This window comes from Odocoileus virginianus, chromosome 19 (genome assembly GCF_023699985.2).
Source record: "Odocoileus virginianus isolate 20LAN1187 ecotype Illinois chromosome 19, Ovbor_1.2, whole genome shotgun sequence".
NCBI lineage: Eukaryota > Metazoa > Chordata > Mammalia > Artiodactyla > Cervidae > Odocoileus > Odocoileus virginianus.
In genome coordinates, this window is record NC_069692.1 from 11,920,516 (window position 1) to 11,939,120 (window position 18,605).

Genomic DNA, 18,605 nt, shown 5'->3' on the forward strand with positions numbered 1-18,605 from the left:
TATTTGGATTATGTGTTTTGTAGATTGCATATAGTTGCATTGTTCTTATCCTGTTCTCCATTATGAATCTAATTTTTGAGGTATGTTGTTGGTTAATTAACAAGTAATTACTTTATATTTTCTCTTACCATTCTTCTACCTAACCATTATGGTTAATTATTTTACCTGTTGTATTTTAACTTTTCTCAAAGACATTAGCACAAATATGGCAAATTTCTTGCATCCAGTGTGTTAGTTCCCTGTAGATTTATCATATAGGCAAAGAAAGACTCTTGCAGCTTCCTCAAAAGAAAATATGGAAATGTTGGCATCAAAAAGAAGATAAAATGGTGATATTAATATATAGACATTACATTTCTTTAATCTAGAAATTTCAAAATCATTCTAACCTTTGCTATTTTTTAAGCTACTGTGTGTGTGTTTTTTTTAACCATTTCATGTTAAGCCTGAAGTTTCACAGTAGCATAGAAATAAACTAAGAGCTTGATTACAGCTCCTATGGCTTTGTCTTACTTAACTTTAATCTGTGCTGAGACTGGTTTGGAAGAGGAAAATGTTTATTAATGGCCCAGGGGTTGGAAAAAGCAGAAGGGTTTAAGGAGTGTTTCATGAAGGATTTAAGACACAAATATATTTGTTATTATTGTTGCCATTAACAACCAAAAAAGGCACCATTTCTCAACAGTTCATTATGTGGTGTGGCTCAGTGGTAAAGAACCCAGCTGCCAATGCAGAAAACACAGGTTCCGTCCCTGGGTCGGGAAGATTGCCTGGAGAAGGAAGTGGCAACCCACTCCAGTATTCTTGCCTTGGAAATCTCATGGATAGAGGAGCCTGGAAGGCTAGAGTCCATGGGGTCGCAAAAGAGTGGGACAGGACTTAGTGACTAAACAACAAAGGTACTTCAAATAATTGAAGTACGTGGTGAGGAAAGGGAGAAGGAAGTGGATATGAGAATGAAAATAGAACTGAAAACTGGTTCACCAAATAACCTAGAGGCTGTTAGGATCTGGAAAGCCTGAGAAAGGGAGCATTTAACCTTAGGAGGTCCAAAGCCTGGCATCTACACCAAGGGTGGCTGCACCAGGCTGGCTATAGCAGGGCACCTGGGCCAGGGAACAGTGCAGGTCCAGCTCAGGCAGGTTAGTGTAGCCACATTATGGAGGACCTGAAGACAAGCTACAGAGTCGCAAAGGGAATGCAAGAAGCCTAGGTATTTGATAGGACAGAAAAGCTTAAGAATAATAGGGAAGAAGCAGTGATGGCTCTGGAAGTTGTGTTCTGTGTGGTTAACAAAATTGGAGTGAAAAATAAATAAATAAATAAAATTGGAGTGGCCTGAAATGTGATTAGAAGGTTGAGATGGGGAAACAGACTCAGGAGAGTTTGATCCCAATTGGGATCAAAGTTCAGTTTGATCCCAATAGAGGCAGCACAGCTAAATAGTGGTTGGAAAAACAGGATGGCACTTAGGAAGGTAAGGGATTTTGGAGCTATTAGCTTAGAAGTTTGAGAAGATACGGGCTCTCTTTCAAAAAGAGAATCTATAAAAAGGACAGAAGACCAAGGAATGAACCAAGTGAAAATACATTATAGGAGAATGGAAAGAAGTAGAATAACTATGAAGGAAACAGCAAAAGAGCAGTAAGAGAGTTTATAAGCAGATCAGAGAAATTTAAGAAGGAAGTAGCAATGAAGAGAATAGGATATTGCAAAAAGGTTGGAAATGTCAAGGAGAATATCAAGGAAATTAAGCAAAGATGGGTGGTGAGACATGGCTGCTGGGTGCTGAATAGACCAATGGAAGCCAGACCATAGGCAGTAAGTCTGTCTAGGTGGCCATCGCTTTAAATGGGGCTTTCCAGGTGACACTAGCGGTAAAGAACCTGCCTGGCAATGCAGGAGACTAAGAGACACAAGTTCGATCCCTGGGTTGGGAAGATCCTTTGGAGAAGGGCGGGGCAATGCACTCCAGCACTCTTGCCTGGAGAATCCCATGGACGGAGGAGCCTGGTGGGCTACATGGGGCTGCATGGGGTCGCAAAAAGTCAGACACGACTGAAGCAACTAGCACACACATGCATCACATGCTGAAGGTCTGAACTAGTCTTAGAAACAGCAAACATAGCAATAACTAGATGTCACAGAAGAGCAGATACGGAGAAGACAAAGAGGTCTTAGGAAAGCACAGAACACTCTCGTTCAGGAGCCAGAGGCTGAATTAATCTTGTCTGACAATAGCAGCTGAGTTCCTTGATTATTCCCTGGTGGCTCAGATGGTAAAGCGTCTGCCCGCCACGCAGGAGACAGGGTTCGATCCCCGGGTCGGGAAGATCTCCTGGAGAAGGAAATGGCAACCCACTTCAGTATTCTTGCCTGGAAAATTCCATGGAAGGAGGAGCCTGGTGGGCTACAGCCCATGGGGTTGCAAAGAGTCGGACACAACTGAGCGACTTCATTTACTCACTCACTCTACCTTGGGAGAGTGACTCAGCTTCTCTGAGCCTCTGGATCTTTGCCTGCACAATGGAAGTTGCTACTAGCTCCCATGCATGCTTCACAGAGTTACTGGCATCCATTCATTCATTGCTTTAGCAAGCACGTATGGACGTTTTACTGGGTGTCAGTCACTGTTCTGGGCACAGGTAAGAAAGGGCAATAAGACTGTCTAGCACAGTTGAGTAGGAATCAAAGGAGAAAGTGACTAAGGTTTGATTATGGCCTATTAACTTGGAAAGGGTGCTGGTTCGGATCGAGGCACAGCAGGAAGTCAAGTTGCCTTTAAGTTTGGACTAAGGAAAGGTCATTCAAGTGAAGCTGTCCTGCACGTAGGTTGACATTTTTTTTTTTTTTTTTTTACTTAATGATAGATTCAGAGGAGACTCAGCTTTGAAGTGAGAACTGAACCCTAAGAATGGAGATGCACACCAAGAGACTGAATGCAGCAAAAAAGAAGAGCTGAGTTTGCAGGACTAGCTAGGGGAGAATAATGAGCAGAGTCAGGATAAGTCAGGGTCAAGGAAGTCAAAGAAGAAAGACCCTGGAGATTGTAGGGTAGTCATTTATAGCAACAACACATTTCTCTTGCTTGGTTTATTTTTTAATGGAGTTTTATTTTCTTTGATTATGGTTAGAATCATTTTAATTGCATTTTACCTATTTTATTTTTTGTCAATTTTTCTACATGATATTGTGATTTAGACACAAAAATATCACATATTTACAATAGCCAGGATATGGAAGCAGCCTAGATGTTCATTGACAGATGAATGATAAAGAAGATGTAGTACTTATATACAATGGAATATTACTCAGCCATAAAAAAGAACAAAATGTTGAGTCAGTTGTAGTGAGGGGGATGAACCTGAAGCCTCCTATACAGAGTGAAGTAAGTCAGAAAGAGTAAAACAAGTACTGGATATTAACACATATATATGGACCTTGACAAATGATACTGATGAACCTAGTGAAGAACAGACGTGTGGACACAGCAGGGGAAGGTGGGGGTGATGAGAACCGAGTAAGCAGCATTGACATATATACATCATCATGTGTAAAACAGTGGAAAGTTGCTATATAATCCAAGGAGCCTGCCTGGTGCTCTTTGATGAACTTGAGGGCTGGGATGTGGGGAGGGAAGAGAGGCTCAGAGGAAGGGGATACATATATAATTGTGACTGATTCACATTGTCATATGCCAGAAACCAACACAACATTGTAAAGCAATTTTCCACCAATTAAAAAATAAAAAATAAATACATCACACAACCTACACATAGCACAACGTTGTTTCTGTTGTAGAGACAGAATATTTTACCCCATTTCTTGCTTTTTGAAGAGTGGGGGAAAGGTGAAGGACTGTCTGCAGAAATACTCCACATCTGAAGAGGTTTCTTAAGGGTAAAGGAATAGAAATTAGTTAATGTGCAGAAAATATAGCAAGAGTTATTTGCTGTATACCAAAAGATGTATTTCTGTCAAACTGCTTTATTTGAATAATCATCATTCACCCAAGGATGGACTTTGACTTGGGCTGACAAATTCTAAAATTATAAGGATGTCTGAAAATAACCAAGGGTGGGGAGGTGGTGAGGGGACTTTCAACAGCAGCTAGTACAGTGCCCGACATATGGTTGGTGTTAAATGAATGAATTAACTAATCAGTTGAGCCAAGAAGTAGGTTGCTAGGTCTTCACTTAAAACCTAACCCCTCATAATACTCTTTTTTTATGAATCACGCCTTTATATTTCCACTGAGAACAGAAAGTAGAAAAAGAATTCAACTGAGTCATCCTGAATAATGGCTATCGCTACTGTGTTCTTTCAGATGATTTCTAAATAATTTCTGTGAATTTCTATGACATATTTAACATAATAGTGCATTTAATAATTTGCTATTATTTTGTGTAAGTTATGGTTTTGAACGCTGAATTAAGCACTTTATCCACAATATTAGAATCAATTCTTATAATTATCCTTGGTTTGTAGTTTAGGAAATTTAGAAAGTTTGTAACTTAAAGTCCACAATTATGTCAGGGAACCAGGATTCCAACCTGGATTTGCCCAGCCTAAGTCGTGTATTCTTTAAGATTCTCTAGTGACAACCGATTTTCTGGTCATACTATGGATTGTTTTTTAGAGCAGTCTTTACAGCTAGGGTAGTTCATGGAGGGTGTTCCATAGAAAGAAAAAGAAAGTATTTGATATTTCAGGTTCTCTTTCAAATGTATAATTGAACTCTACCTATTACAACTTTAGTGAGAGTCAACCCTAGTAGCTGCTTACTGGAAGCTACCAAATTCCCTAAAAACTTGGGGAAATCTTATCAAGAAATAAGTTTAATAGCAAACACAGTGTACTTGCAGTTTTTGGATAAACATATTGATTTGTGAAAGTGCTTTTTTCTCCCGTTTAATTTTTATTTAATTAAAACTAAATTTGCCACATCTCCATGTAGATCACTATTACTGACTTAAACAAAAATGGTTCTTTTTTTTTTTCCTCCTTTAATGAGTAGGCTATAGAAAAAAATGGTTTTACATTAGTTACATAAAGCGAAAGCTATTTAAATTTCAACTATGGACACACTTGGTCAACTATTTTTTCTGCTCATTACATTCTCTCAATTTTTATAATATATAACAATAATACATAGTACTTCCAGTAATTTGCTATTGTTCTGTGTGAGTTACAACTTTGTAAATTCCTTGAAGTCACAGTTCATAAAACATACTTCCTTCTGTCTTTCAAAGTGATAATCACAGAATTGTGCTTCAAATTATTGTTGTTTTCTTGGTCTTGATAATTAATTAGATCCTTGAAGGCAATGAAATGATAACAAGTCAGGAGCTTCATGAGGAGAAGCTCTATGTCATCAGTTCACTTCAGTTGCTCAGTCGTGTCCAATTCTTTTTGACCCCACGAACTGCAGCACGCAGGGCTTCCCTGTCCATCACCAACTCCCGGAGCCTACTCAAACTCATGTCCATTGCGTCGGTAATGCCATCCAACCATCTCATCCTCTGCCGTCCCCTTTTCCTCCCGCCTTCAATCTTGCCCGGCATCAGGGTCTTTTCCAATGAGTCGGTTCTTCATGTCAGGTGGCAAAAGTACTGGAGTTTCAGCTTCAACATCAGTCCTTCCAATGAATATTCAGGACTAATTTCCTTTAAGATTGACTGATTGGATCTCCTTGCTGTCCAAGGGACTCTCAAGAGTCTTCAGCAACACCACAGTTCAAAAGCATCAGCTTTTTGAACTTTTTGAGCTTTTTGAACTTTGGCTCTCAGCTTTCTTTGTAATCCAACTTTCACATACATACATGACTACTGGAAAAACCATAGCTTTGACTACATGGACCTCTGTTGGCAAAGTAATGTCTCTGCTTTTTAATATGCTATCTAGGTTGGTCATAGCTTTTCTTCCAAGGAGCAGGAGTCTTTTAATTTTCACTCATGACCTGCAGTGATTTTGGAGCCCCCCAAAATAAAGTCTGTCACAGTTTCCACTGTTTCCCCATCTATTTGCCATGAAGTGATGGGACCAGATGCCATGATCTTAGTTTTCTGAATGTTGAGCTTTAACCGAATTTTTTCACTCTCCTCTTTCACTTTCATCAAGAGGCTCTTTAGTTCTTCACTTTCTGCCATAAGGGTGGTGTCATCTGCATATTTGAGGTTACTATGATAATTCTCCCTGCAATCTTGATTCCAGCTTGTGCTTCATCCATCCCAGTGTTTCTCATTATGTACTCTGCATATAAGTTAATTAAGCAGGGTGACGATATACAGCCTTGACATACTCCTTTCCCGGTTTGGAACCAGTCTGTTGTTTCATCTCCAGTTCTGACTGTTGCTTCTTGACCTGCATATAGATTTCTTAGGAGGCAGGTCAGGTGGTCTGGTATTCCCATCTTTTTAAGAATTTTCCACAGTTTGTTGTGATCCACACAGTCAAAGGCTTTGGCATAGTCAATAAAGCAAAAGTAGATGTTTTTCTGGAACTCTCTTGCTTTTTCGATGATCCAGCAGATGTTGGCAATTTGATCTCTGGTTCCTCTGCCCTTTCTAAATCCGGCTTGAACATCTGGAAGTTCATATTTCATGTACTGTTGAAGCCTGGCTTGGAGAATTTTGAGCATTACTTTGCTAGCGTGTGAGATGAGTGCAATTGTGCAGTAGTAGGAACATTCTTCGGCATTGCCTTCCTTTGGGATTGGAATGAAAACTGACCTTTTCTAGCCCTATAGGCACTGCTGAGTTTTCCAGATTTGTTGGCATATTGAGTGTAGCACTTTCATAGCATCATCTTTTAGGATTTGAAATAGCTCAACTGGAATTCCATCACCTCCACTAGCTTTGTTCATAGTGATGCTTCCTAAGGCCCACTTGACCTCGCATTCCAGGATGTCTGGCTCTAGGTGAGTGATCACACCATTTTAGTTATCTGGGTCATGAAGATCTTTTTTGTATAGTTCTTCTGTGTATTCTTGCCACCTCTTTTTAATATCTTCTGCTTCTGTTAGGTCCATACCATTTCTGTCCTTTATTGTGCCCATCTTTGCATGAAAAGTTCCCTTGGTATCTCTAATTTTCTTGAACAGATCTCTAGACTTTCCCATTCTATTATTTTCCTCTATTTCTTTGCACTCATCACTGAGGAAGGCTTTCTTATCTCTCCTTGATATTCTTTGCAACTCTGCATCCACATGGGTATATCTTTCCTTTTCTCCTTTGTCTTTAGCTTCTTTTCTTTTCTCAGCTATTTATAAGGCCTTGTCAGACAACCGTTTTGCCTTTTTGCATTTCTTTTTCTTGGGGATGGTCTTGATCACTGCCTCTTGTACAATGTCATGAACCTTCATCCATAGTTCTTCAAGCACTCTATCAGATATAAACCCTTAAATCTATTTGTCACTTCCACTGTATAATTGTTAAGAAATTTGATTTAGGTCATATCTGAATAGTCTAGTGGTTTTCCCTACTTTCTTCAACTTAAGTCTGAATTTGGCAATAAGGAGTTCATGATCTGAGCCACAGTCAGCTCCTGGTCTTGTTTTTGCTGACTGTAGAGAGCTTCTCCATCTTTGGCTGCAAAGAATATAATCAATCTGATTTTGGTATTGACCATCTGGTAATGCTCATGTGTAGAGTCTTCTCTTGTGTTGTTGGAAAAGGGTGTTTGCTATGACCAATGCATTCTCTTGGCAAAACTCTATTAGCCTTTGCCCTGCTTCAGTTTGTACTCCAAGGCCAAATTTACCTGTTATTCCAGGTATCTCTTGACTTCCTACTTTTACATCCCAGTTCCCTACAATGAAGAAGACATCTTTTTTTGGGTATTAGTTCTAGAAGGTCTTGTAGGTCTTCACAGAACTGTTCAGCTTCTTGATCATTACTGGTTGGGGCATAGACTTGGATTATCATAGTCATCTTTGTATCCTCAACAATGACAGTACTTGGCACACAGTAGCAATTAAAATGACTCTTGAGTGGATAAACAAAAGAATGAGGCAAAAAATCGAAACTGGCACTTTTCAGAATAAACACAGGTCATCAAAAAACCTTTGAAAAGAGGATGGACTTCTTGTGTCATCAAGAAATGCATATTAAAAGAAAAGAGATTCAGTTTATACCCATAAATTTTAAAAAAATGGAGCAAAATCTAAAAATATTAAGTGCTGGTAAAGATGTTGAACTGAAATGTGTATACACTAGTGGTAGGAGTATAAATTGGTGCAACGAAGTAAGTGAAAAATAATTTATTATCTAGTAAATGTATGGCGGTTCTCATACCTAGCAATTCAAACCCCTGGGAGAAATCTTCATGTGAGCACCAGAAGATACATACTAGAATGTCCACAGTAGCGCCATCATAATATACCCAAACTGGAAGCAAGCTAAATATCCATCAAGAGTAGAAGAAGTAGTTATGTGGCAGCGTGGATGAGAGAGGAGTTTGGGGGAGAATGGAGACAAGTATATGTTTGGCTGAATTCCTTTGCCATACATGCGTGAAACTATCACAACATTGTTAATCAACTATGCTCCAACAGAAACTATCACAACATTGTTAATCACTATACTCCAGTAGAAAATAAAAAGGTTAAAAAAAAAGAGTACAACATCTAGATATATTGTGGTATTGTCATTCAATGAAATACTCCAGAGTAGTGAAAACAAATGAAGCACAGCCTCTCTTATCAACATGATGAAATGCAGAAAAATGTTGTATAATTCCAAAAGCAAATCCAATACAGAATATCATTTCATATGAAGTTTTAAATGCTAAATGAAAACTATTGCTTAATGAGATGTATATACATGTGTGCTTAGTCGTCCAGTTAAGTCCAACTCTTTCTGACCCCATGGACTATAGCCTACCAGACTCCTCTGTCCATGGGATTCTCCAGGCAAGAATACTAGAGTGGGTTGCCATTTCCTTCTCCAGGAGATCTTTCCCACCCAGGGTTTGAACCCAGGTCTCCTGCCTTGCAGCAGACTCTTTACCATTGGGCCACCAGGGAAGCCCCGGTGATAGGTACATGGATGGTAAACTAAACATAAAAACAAGGTCGTGGGTATGCCTGGTTAATGGAGAAAACAGAGAAAGGATTCAGTGAGAGGCGCAGGCACACAGGAGTCTAAGTACTGGCAGTGCTGATCTGGGTGGCGAGTACAGAAGTATTAATTCTCATTTGATTGTTTATAACATACATATGTTACACAGTTTTTCTCTATCAGTTCAATATTAAAAACAAAAAGGAATGAATGATAATGTTTGAATAAAATCTTTGGGATAATGACATGTAAGCAATATTTAACTGACTAAAAGTTCCATTCCTCTCTGCTGCTGTAGTTTTAATGGGTTGTTGTTTTTTTGTTGTTGTTTAGTATTAATAGAAAAGTTCTGGGAAGATTGAAAATTATAAATGTGAAAATAAACCACAAGGTGGCGCCCTAGCCTCATGTGTTTCATTCAGACACATCTAATCCAAGTAACCCATACTTGGTTCAGGTGGTAAAGAATCTGCCTGCACTGTGGGAGAAGACTGGCAGCTATAGTCCATGAGGTCTCAAAAGAGTCGGACACAAAAGAGTCGGACATGACTGAGCAACTAGCACACACACACCCCATAGTTACTTCGAGAATTATCAGTTCAGTTCAATCACTCAGATGTGTCCGACTCTGCGACCCCATGGACTGCAGCATGCCAGGCCTCCCTGTCCATCACCAACTCCCGGAGTTTACTCAAACTCATGTCCATTAAGTCAGTGATGTCATCCAGCCATCTCACCCTCTGTCGTCCCCTTCTCCTCCTGCCCCCAATCCCTTCCAGCATCAGGGTCTTTTCAAATAAGTCAACTCTTCATATCAGGTGGCCAAAGTATTGGAGTTTCAGCTTTAACATCAGCCCTTCCAATGAATGTTCAGGACTGATTTCCTTTAGGATGGACTGGTCGGATCTCCTTGCAGTCCAAGGGGCTCTCAAGAGTCTTCTCTAATACCATAGTTCAAAAGCATCAGTTCTTCAGCGCTCAGCTTTCTTTAAAGTCCAACTCTCACAATCCATACATGACCTTTTCCATAAGGAAAAGCCACAGCCTTGACTAGATGGACTTTTGTTGGCAAAGTAATGTCTCTGATTTTTAATATGCTGTCTAGGTTGGTCACAACTTTCCTTCCAAGGCGTAAGTGTCTTTTAATTTCATGGCTGCAGTCACCATTTGCAGTGATTTTGGAGCCCAAGAAGATAAAGTCTGTCACCGTTTCCATTGTTTCCCCATCTATTTGCCATGAAGTGATGGGACCAGATGCAATCATCTTAGTTTTCTGAATGTTGAGCTTTAAGCCAACTTTTTCACTCTCCTCTTTCATCAAGAGGCTCCTTAGTTCTTCTTCACTTTCTGCCATAAGGGTGGTGTCATCTGCATATCTGAGGTTATTGATATTTCTCTCAGCAATCTTGATTCCAGCTTGTGCTTTATCCAGCCCAGCGTTTCTCATGATGCATATAAGTCAAATAAGCAGGGTGACAATATACAGCCTTGATGTACTCCTTTTCCTATTTGGAACCAGTTGAGAATGTTGGATCTAGTCAAAATCTAGAGTTTATTGTATTCATAAGGAGCAATAGAAAATTCTTTCTTTTAGCTTCTTTCATCTCATTTCATCAAGTATGCTTGATTTTACCTGCATATATATTGTGGTATCAGATTAAAATTTGGCGAAAACAATTCAAATAAACACAATGCAACGAGAATGCAGGTCTAGTGTATGACATTTATTCACTTATTCCTCAGTCAGTCAGTCATGCACTTGTGTATTCATTCATTCATCCAATGTTCACACATATTTTTTGAGCTTCTATTCTGTACCAGACACAGGGTAAAGAGGCCCTGCCCTGGAAACTTAATGGTGAACAAAATGTGTATGCTGAGTCGTTAAGTCATGTCCGACTCTTTTCGACCCCACGTATGTAGCTCACCAGGCTCCTCTGTCCATGGGATTTTCCAGGCAAGAATAGCGGAGTGGGTTACCATTTCCTTCTCCAGGGGATCTTCCTGACCCAGGGATTGAACTAGCATCTCTTGCGTCTCCTGCATTGGTAGGCGGATTCTTTACCACTGGGAACAGTCACTACTGTTTGCTTTCCCTGTGGTGGTGGAGATAGGGAATCATATAGTAACAAATTTAAATTGCAACTTATACATTCAGTGAAGGAAAAGTGTGTGGTTCAAGTCATTCCATATGGTTTTGAACCAATTGGAGATTTTAGAGGAGTGATCCATCTCTCAAGATTTGAAAAGTAAGATAAGTTACCTAGGTAAGAAGGAGAGAAAAGAACATTCAGAGTAGAAGGAAAATGTACAAGACCTTGTAGGAGGGGAGAGCAATGAGAAAAGGGCTGGAAAAAAGGCAGATGGCTGGGTGGTGAGTCAGAGGTAGCAGAGACGGGGTGTGTGTCTGTTTGCTAAGTCGCGCCAGTCACATCCGCCTCTTTGCGACCCTATAGACCGTAACTTGCCAGGCTCCTCTGTTCATGGGATTCTCCAGGCAAGAATACTAGAGTGGGTTGCCATGCCCTGCTCCAAAGAGAGGTAAGCAGAGGTCTAAAAAGTGGGCTGGGGTTGGATCTTACATGGCCTCCTGGCCTGAGGTTAAGGATTTTGTCTTCATTCCAAGAGTAACAGGGAGGCACAGAAAAGGGGGTGCGAGTGGCTCGAACTCCCTGCCCAGTTACTGGTGAGATGGATTCATCGGTGTGTATGACAGATTCTGCCTTAAGTGCTAGATGGTGGCATGACTCTGTTCACCTATGCGTAATTAGTTTTTCTATAGTGAAGGATGTTATTTATTTACTTTCAGTCCATGCAGCATATGAGATCTTAAGTTACCCAACCAGAGATCAAACCTGTGCCTCCTGCATTGGGAGCGTGGACTCTTAACCACTGAACTGCCAGGGAAGTCCCCTCATTAAAAAACAGTAATACAATTTCAATCTCAGCTGTGTTAGATTTCAGATTTTTCTTTTAAAAAAACATGACTCCATCATATTTGTTTTGAATCAAACTAAAAACCATTGCTTTTGAAGACAGGAAATGTGAAGTGTACTTCTTAACAAATAAACAGTCTGATTTTGCACATCACAACAGAATAATAACCTTTGGCATCTAAAGTATAAAAGGTATGAAAGAAAAGTTTTATTTTATGACCATGTGTCAGAAATCGGGAGACCTGGATTACATGATGGGAGAAATTATCTAACTTGGCTGAGTCTCTGTATTTTTCACCTGGTAAATGAGGCACTGGTCTAAATTATGTTCTTTTAAGTCTGAAATTCTATCCACCTGTAAATACATTCAAAAAGAAATATGTACATGCCACTAATTTAATGTAAAGAGAATAGGTCTTGGTGGCCTACCTGGGCCCGTATTTGAATAAAGTTGTGTGAATGGGACAAGTGAGACTTGTTCTGGATCTTAAGAGATTTTTAACAAACTAAATTTGAATGAGTAACACTACTATTTACTGATAGTATACCATGTAGGTCTTTTGAACATTATCTCATTTAACCCTCAGAAAATCCTTGTGAGATAGGTGTTTCTTTCTTGGTGGGGGGGGCGGGGGGCATTGCACACAGCATACAGGATCTTAAGTTTCTCCACCAGGGACTGAACCCACTCCCTGGAGTGGACTTACCAAGTTTTAACCACCGGACTGCCAGGGAAGCCCCAGGTGCTGCTTTTTAAATCTTATTTTACTGATGAGAAAAAGCTGACACAGATACACTCATTTGTCCAAGGTCACGCAGTCAACACATCTCTTCTATTCTGTCCTACCTCCTTTCAAAGACAATGGGCTGCCTTTCTGGGTGCCTGATGTCCTCTGCCAGCATTCAGAACTTGTTCTGTGGAACTTGCTCGGCGTTCAAATGTTCTTTCGATGAATTTGTGGGGGAGAAAGTGGTCTCCCCGTCCTATTCCTCTCCCATCTTAGGACCGCCCCAGTCAATACATCCCAAGATCTGACTTCAGAACTCGTCCTTTTAGTCATTATACTACGTATTCTACTCACTGAAGAGGTGAGATTTTATAAATGACTTATCAATATTGACTAGAATAGAGAGAAACTGACTAGATTTACAAATATGGATTTCAAGTTATGTATAAGTGATCTGAGTAAGTACCAACATTTTAAATAAGCTACCACATCTTAAAACTGCTTACTAGACCGGATTTAACTAGTTAAACATATGGTAAACTGGATAGTGTTGTGGAGTGACACTGTCATTTAGCATGTATATCAATATGTCTTTCCTGTATCAATGGGGGATACGCCTACAGAATTAAACCCCTATGTTATACATTTAAACTTTCCAGGTGGCGCTATGGTAAAGAAGCCAGCTGCCAATGCAGGTAGAAATAAGAGACACAGGTTCAATCCCAGGGTCCGGAAGATCGCCTGGAGGGTATGGCAACCCATTCCCGTGTTCTGGCATGGAGAATCCCATGGACAGAGGCGACTGCCAGGCTGCAGTCCATAGGATCACACAGAGTCGGGCACAACCGAAGCAACTTAGCACTTCGAACACATACATTTAAAGGGAATATTAAACAGATAACTTTTATACTTCTCTGGCTTGTCATATCTTGAAAATAAACAGTGCTGAATTTTGTTTACCCTTCTGTCTTAAGCTCCTGATACCCAAAGCAAGAAAGCTGGCTGCCGGATGTCAGTGTCTTGGGAACTGTCTAAAGGCACTTACGCTGAGTTTTAGACCCTGTGTGGTTCTGTCTGTGGCTCCCGCTGCTGGGCACACTTGGGGTTTGACGGTCACATCAAAGTCAGTAGACTGTGTGGTGAGACTTGGTCAGCATGAGCCAGATAATTCACAGGTTTATTGCTGAGACCTGTTCTTCTGACAGTCACAGTCAGGTGGTACTTGGTGTTTAGGTAAGCTCTCTTGGTGTAACACGTATGCCTTAAGCCTGCTTAAGGCCCAGCAATTGTGGACTCTTGGATACCCTTTGGGGGGTTTTCTGTACCTTGAAAGAGGACTCCATGTCCCATCAAGGCTCTTTATTGTAGCAGTAAAGAATGTTGTCACCAGAGACAATGCTTGCCCGATGAGCCTGACAATATCCTCATGAGACAACAGTGCCCTTATCTGACGTCAGCAGGCTGTATGTGGGTTTTGACCTTACCACACTCCACAGCACTATGCTGTGCTTATCTTTCTGCTGTCAGAAATATGTCAAAATAACAAAATAAATTTGACAGTGGCTGCCTATGAGACAAAAAAGTGGCTGGCTCAGTTCCTGTTTGGAAGGTGGCTGGTGACTGTGACTGAGAAATGTGTTATGACGATGATGACATGTGGTCTCTGCACCTCTGTGATTTGCCCTCCTGACTGCGGCCACGTCTCCATGGGAAGCCTATTTAAAGCAGTTGTGCTGGGACAGACTGGCTAGGATATGGGAAGATGACAGACTTTGCTGGCCCAGGAGAAAGTCTACACAAGCAGCTACATAAAGCTCTGGTCATGTTGTTTTGCTGGGGGAAAAAAAAAATCTTTGGTTCTCTGCACTTAAGTGAAAAGCTTAAAAAAAAAAAAAAGGCAATGAAAGACTTAGGAAGCAGGAGGAGTTTTAGTTTTATAATGTGGAAAATAATATTCAGCTCAACAACTTATAATCAGAATAGGCGGGATTAACTCAAAATACTCAGTTGTTTTAGGAATTTGTGAGCAATATAAAATTTATCATTCCACTTACACAAGTGAAACATTATGAGTAATAGCCATTCTTTGCAAAATAGCTTTTCTTCCACGTGAGAAAATTTGACTTTGTTTTCACTGCAATGAAAACCCAAAATGACTGCAATGCAAGCTTAAGGCAAGAAACTTTAGAGTTAACTTGCCTCTTTCAGTCCCTTAAATAAAAAAGCTTATGAGGCATTCTGTTACATGCATATTTCATTTCACATGCATAAATCTCTTCATTCCCACAGACTAATAGAATGACAACAGAGGTTTAGGATACAGAATATTCAGTTCTCAGAAGACTGAGAATTTAGAGGCATATAAAAATGTCTCTGGATATAAGATTTTTGAAAAATTATACACATATAAACTGTTAACTGTTATAGAAAGCATGCTTAACAGCAGGTGGAAATTTTTAGGTTAGTTAAAAAGCCCTTCTTGATAACAAGACTTGTTAAAGTGAGTAGATTACTGAGCAGGTCTTCATAGGCCAAACGAAGAGTGCTGTTTTATGACATGATGGACCTGGAATGTATAAACATTCAGAATAATCCATCATTTTCCCCTCAAAAAAAAAAAATCCCTTAACTTCTATATCTAATGGAAGACAGGAATTTTTTTTCAAATTCAATTCTCTCAGCTATCTAGTCACTATTTTGCCTCACTTTTGTCAGCCACCTTGATCACAGAATATTTTTTGATAGCTTTTACAGAGGGTAACTTCACTGATTAAGATAAACAGTTTAAAATTTTAACTCTCAACTGCTTGACAGTTGAGAGTTAAAACCAGGGAACTGCCAAAATAATTTTCTTTTATGTTGCATTATTATAAAGTGCAGTTATTATTTTTTATCCTTTCACATACTAAACAGGAGAGATGATAGTGATTTTTATGCTAATTTCCTCGTCTTTAGCTCAAAGTGATCTCAGGCAGGTTGAAACTTTTGGTTGGTCTGAATGAGTGAGTCCAAAAGTACTGCCAGAAGCTACTGCCTAGAGGTCAAAGGTATGGTCTTAAGAATCAGAGAGGCCTGGGCTGACTCACAGGTCAAACTGCTAGGTTTGACCTTGGAGATCAACCTCTTCTCCATTCCTAACCTGCAGTGATAATAAGACTATCTCCTCTATAGGACACTTAACCAGGCTTCAATGAGGTAACATATTTCAAGCACCTGACACGGCGCTTAGCACAGAAAATGGAACAGTATTAATAGTATTATGTCTTATATTTGTTTTTAGACTAGTGACTTACAGTGTGCTGTTGATTCTGTCAGTCTTAAAAGAGGACCTGACTCCCTGACCAAGCAACCCTACTCCTGTCTGTTCTTCTAAAGTTAGAAGAGGGGAGAAAGTGCCACCTGGTACCTGAAGAACCATTTCCCGTCTGCCTCTGGCCTCTTGTACAAGACTGTCTATGGGAGCTAAGGGACTTTTTCTTCTTTTAAAGGTATCTCATTCAAGTTCAAAGACTTATCCTTCATTCCACCGAACACAAGCTAAAGTCACAGTTTACGATGCCGTATTTGCTGTAATGCTTTGTTGTAGCTGCTAAAATATTCACAACCTCAGTTATTGCTCCGATCTTAAAAGAATTACAAGGGGAAGTCAAACTCCTTTCTTCAGTAAAATGCAGAACTAGGAATAGTCCCATTGTACAATAAAAACATGAAAAGCTTAAAAAAATACATCTATCTTTAGATCATTAAACCATTACAAGGTCAATCCAGATTCTTTGATTTAACTAAGACCCTTGCTGATATTTTTAAAGTAAGCTAAATCCCCCACATTTTAATCTATGTACATTTCTAGCCATGGATTTTTAAAATCACATTTGAATATATTATTATTGTATCACCTCAAATCCAAGATGCAATTTGTAAAAAAGTTTCACACTTTGGAAATTGGGATATGTAAAATTATGTTGTGGTGGTTGGTACTTTTCCTTAAAAACTTAAACTAATAGTGTACCTTGTAAATGATGGAGTCTTGGACTTACAGAGATATGAAATTCTAAAATCATCTTGCTTTGTGACTACTTTTACCTTGCATTAATTATTGGCAAAAGGGACAAGTTAAATATATAATAAGAAAGATAATTTAAAAGGCATCTTTAAGACTGATGATACATTTGTACATGTGGATTATAAGCCAACAGTCTAGTTAATATTTGGACTCTATGTTTAAACATTACTTTAAAAGTTCCTTAGATTTCTCCAAATATGATAGGATTTGTATTTGCAAAAGATCCCAAGGAGAGAAAGAGCCTCCCTAGCTAGTTTCTAGAAACCCCTTCCCTCATTTTCAGGGCACCTATTTCTTTTGAGGGTCCCTGTGAATAGCTCAGGTGGCAGTCGTACCCAACACTGTCAGGCTGCAAGATCACACAGCATTAGAAAGTGAGTGTGCACAACATAATGCTGGGCACACGGGAGTTATTCAATAAATACTTTCTTGTTCACTGATGTGAAATACAAAACTGGGTTCTAATTAGTCACACATATAGCTTTCATCATCTGGGGAAAACAAAATTTCTAAAAATGTTCTCCTTTTTTTTCTTTTCATTTTTTTCCCCATCAAAAATCCTTTGAGTTAACTTTGGGACCAACTTTTACCCAACTAAAAGCCACCAATAAATAAAACCCTAAAAGTTCTTTTTCCCTTAAACTATAAAAAGAAATTTTTTTTTTACTATTTTGGTAGTGAACACTGAAAATTCCCACACTTAAATGCAGAACACTGCTTTCACAGAACACTGAATCAGAGAGGGAAAACTCAATGATAAAGTTAATGTAATGAAATACAATGTTAAAAATTGAAGATGTAAAACATTGATCAAGAACCAATGAAATTTAAACAATTGAAATTACTGACGATTATCTTTAGGAATACTGGCAACCCTTAGCAATTATGTAACATGTTGGCTGGCAAATATTTTAATCAACTAAATTGAAAAATAATAACCAATATCTAACTGAAAAGGAAACAGTATAAGGAAGAAAAAATAGGAAGAGAAAAAGATGAAAGGAAGGGATTTACTTTCAATATTTAATTCAGATTAAAAAAATCCTGATCACTAAAAGTTTACAATCTACAAAAAGTTATTTGAATGCTGTCAACAGGCACAGAATCAACTATTAGATCCTAAATCAAAATTATTTCTATGCCTGTTATCCACAAATCATGATTAAGAAACAAATTCCAAATACCACTAAACCCATTTTGTTATTTGTTACCTAATCCCACCAGAGCTAATGGACATAAAATAACCACAGAGTTTACAGACAAGGAATAAAGGTGATCTGTTTTGGCTCATTTTTTTCACCCACTTACAGAAAGAAAAAATAAATAAACTATATGCTTGATTTTTCAAAATTAAAATGATTTAAGAGGTCTCCCACTTTTTTAACTCTAAGCATAACTGATAAGCATAATAAGAACATTAAAAAATTCTTCTCATATGTTTGGCCCCACAATTTCAGAAACTCTGAGATAGTCTATTTTAGGCTTCATTGAAGGAGGGATCCCTGCATAGTTTCTACAGCATCAAAAGAATCTTGAGGTAGGTACAGAGGATTTATCAACATATATATATATACACACACACACACATATACACACACACCTATCATGTATGCATGTGATGTTTTAAAAACTCTATAAATATTTGAGTTATAAAACGTATGACACAAACTTATTACCCTACGTTCAGTATACTATTATTTTACATTCTGGTGTTTGCACTTTTCCAAGAACTATGCTAAAAATAAAAGGTAAAGGAAACCAATCACTTCTTGCCTCCAAATGGTGTCATACTCACCTATACTTAATTGATTTACAAACT